Below are 3,356 nucleotides of genomic sequence, written 5' to 3'. Positions count from 1 at the left end.
TTGTTTTTATTATGACCTACCTCACATTAATCTCTGTTCACCATAGTTTCTTGCCTCAGTTGTGGCTCAGACTCAACGAATCCTTCTTCATCTTGAACATTAATCGCGTTGAGATGTTCCCTTGGGTTGGGTTCAGTATTACTTGGCAAGCTACCTTGTGGTCATTCGAAGATTAGTTTGGACAGTTAGCCTATCTGAGTTTCGAGCCCTTGGATCGATGCTTGTTGATTTTTAAGTGCTGTCTCAGTGTTCTGGAAATGGGTTTTTGACACTGAGATAAATTTAGACAGTATCTCTTCAAGGTTCGGTTTCTTGTCCTGTTGATAGGGTGGTTGTTGAAAACCCGGAGGATGTTGTAGTCTTTGATTTCCTTGACCACCCCACGAGAAATTGGGATGGTTTCTACAACCTGCATTATAAGTGTCACTATATGGGCTATTTTCGGATCTAGAGTTATTGTTACCCATATATTGGACTTGTTCCTCCTCGATACTAGGGTTGAAGGGTTGATACTCTGTGCATGCTCCTCCTTCATTTGTCTTGCACCTCATTACTAGATGTACCTGAGTAGAACCAAGTAAACCATCAATCTTTTTATTTAGAAGTTCTACCTGGTTTGACAGCATAGTCACCGAATCGACGTTATAAACGCCTGCTGTTTTAGTTGGCTTAGTCCTCATGACTTGCCACTAATAGTTATTCAGTGACATCTCTTCAATAAATTCGTAAGCCTCTTCAGGTGTTTTGTTGTTGATGGTTCCCCCAGCTACTGCATCAATCATTTGCCTTGTCGAGGGGTTCACACCATTATAGAATGTTTGAACTTGCAACCATAGAGGTAATCCATGGTGAGGACACCTTTGCAGTAGGTCCATGTATCTCTCTCATGCATCGTAAAGAGTTTCTAAGTCCATCTGCACAAACGAAGAGATATCATTACGTAATTTCGTTGTTTTAGCGGGTGGGAAATATTTTAATAGAAATTTTTTGGTCATTTGTTCCCAAGTAGTAATTGACCCTCGTGGTAACGAGTTCAACCACTGTTTAACTTTGTTCCTCAATGAAAAAAGGAATAACTGAATACGAATGGGATCGTTAGAAACGCCTTTAATTTTAAATGTAAAGTAGAATTCTAGGAAATTTGTCTGCAAACCATCAAACTGAACAAATTGCTGTATCATTTGAATAGTGTTAGGTTTTAGTTCAAAATTATTTGCAGCAATAGCAGGCCTAACTATACTTGACTCACTTCCTATTAAAGTAAGTTTAACATAATCATACATAGTACGTGGAACAGGATTCTGATTAACAGCAATCGCAGGAGGTAGTGGATTTTCTTGGTTTTCAGTCATCTCCTCTGTTGTGGTTGAAGTATCGTTCTCTTGCTCGTTCTCTATGTATCTTAAACTTTGCCTTATTTCTCTTTGGTTTCTGTGAACTGTGCGATCGATTTCTTCGTCAAAAAGTAGTGGTCCTGAAGGGTTTCTTCTAGTCATAAACTATAAAAAAAAACCTGCTAAGAGAAAGAAAAAGTAAATTAATAAATAATAATAAAATTAAAATAAAATTAACTTGCAAGAAAACTAAATTGCTAAAGTAATAAAAATTGAGAGTTCCTGATATCTTAGTTCCCCGACAACGGCGCCAAAAACTTGATCGTGATTTTCGTGATGATAGGTTTTAAATATTTATAAAGAATCGTTCTTGAAACTAACTATTATCACGATGTAGGCAAGTGTACCTATCGAAAAATAGTATAGTTTTACCAAGACCGGATTGTCGAACCCAAAGGAACTAAAAGTACTAGTAATGACTGTCTTTTTATTATCTAGCCTAAGAATAAGGGGGTTTTGTTTTAACTAACTAATTATCTAAACTCAGAATTCACAGAAAATAGAATTGGGGAATTACTTTTGGAAAAACTATTGAATTAAGACAATACCTAAGGAAGAATCCACCTAGACTTCACTTGTTATTCTGACTCCGAATCGGACGATTTATTCATTTAACTTGTTCCGTAGAGATCTCTAAGTTATGTTATTATCCCTATTCAAGACTAATGACGTCTAATCCCTAGATTGAATAATTGAGAATTTTCTCTAATTAACACCCTAGGGTTGCATTAACTCGATCTATGGATCCCCTTATTAGGTTTCACCCTAATCCGGCAAAATCTTGTCACTCTATCTCTAGGCGCGCAATCAACTTCGCTTAATTATGACAAATGTACTCTTAGACAGGGTCTATTCCTCCTCTGAATAAGAGCTTATCTTGAATCAGTATCCTGGGATATCAAAAGAAGAATTAAAAACACATAATTAAGAACAAGTTAAATATTTATCATACAATTCAGAAAATAATAACAAGATTCGTCTTAGGTTTCATTCCCCTTAGGTATTTAGGGGATTTAGTTTATAACTAAAAAGGAAAACATCTCAGAAGAATAATGAATACAAAACATAAAGAAAACCCAAAACTCCTGAAGGGAAATTGAGGGGAAATCTTCAGTCTTGATGGTGAATCCGACTTCTGAGATGGATCAATCGGCTTCCCTTGAGCAACTCCCTGCCTCCCTTTCTCCACGTCTCATTTTCTTCCTCCTCTAGGGTGTATTTATAGGCTTTGGAATGCCTAAGAACCCTCAAAATTGGTCTTTTTCGAATTGGACTAAACTTGGGCTCGGCAGGGACATGCTCGTGTGGCACTCCCGTGTGCGATTACTTCAGGCCGTGGTCGAGCCTGTTAAAGAGGCACGGGCGTGTGGTCCACCCGTGTGAGTCATGCTTTGATTCTGCCAAATTGACACGGCCGTGCGGTCTACATGTGTGAGGAGGTCCAGGCCGTGTTGATTTCGTACATTGGCCCATTTTCTCCATTTTTGACCCGTTTCTCATTCCTTTTACTCTCCTATGCTCGCCTAAGTATAAAACATGAAATTAAGGCATTAGGAGTATCGAATTCACCAATTTCAAGGAAAAATCATCTATAAAATATGTTAATCATGGGGTAAAAATATGTATAAATTACTGTTTATCATCAACCCATATCTTATATATAAGGTAAATAGAGTAAATAAGAATCTTTGAAAAATAATCTTACTTGATCTAATCTTTTCTCTAAATATAATCACGGGATTGATTGTACAAAATCCACACTTATGTAACGCCCTGGCTAATTTAACTTTGTTTTTGTGAATTCTTTCGTAATTAAGTATATGCTTCAGTGGTTAAGTGATTTGGGTATGTGTTTGAGGTCTTGGGTTCAAGTCCCACTTTTGGAAATTTTTTCTATTTTGATCCTAACCTGGTTTGACTTATATTTTATTGTTAGTCAAATCATATCAAAATGAGCCTGCT

The 3,356-nt window shown here is 36.9% G+C and overlaps 1 non-coding gene across 1 annotated transcript; it reads left to right on the top strand.

Moving 5' to 3' along the window:
• The first annotated feature begins 840 nt into the window (after positions 1-840).
• Positions 841-946, top strand: LOC128292009 (small nucleolar RNA R71). Its single transcript, XR_008281993.1, has one exon. It is a non-coding gene; the product is annotated as a small nucleolar RNA R71 (small nucleolar RNA).
• Positions 947-3,356: the final 2,410 nt, after the last annotated feature.

This window comes from Gossypium arboreum, chromosome 4 (genome assembly GCF_025698485.1).
Source record: "Gossypium arboreum isolate Shixiya-1 chromosome 4, ASM2569848v2, whole genome shotgun sequence".
NCBI lineage: Eukaryota > Viridiplantae > Streptophyta > Magnoliopsida > Malvales > Malvaceae > Gossypium > Gossypium arboreum.
The sequence above is the reverse complement of the archived record's forward strand: the minus strand, read 5'-3'. Positions and strand labels throughout refer to the sequence as shown.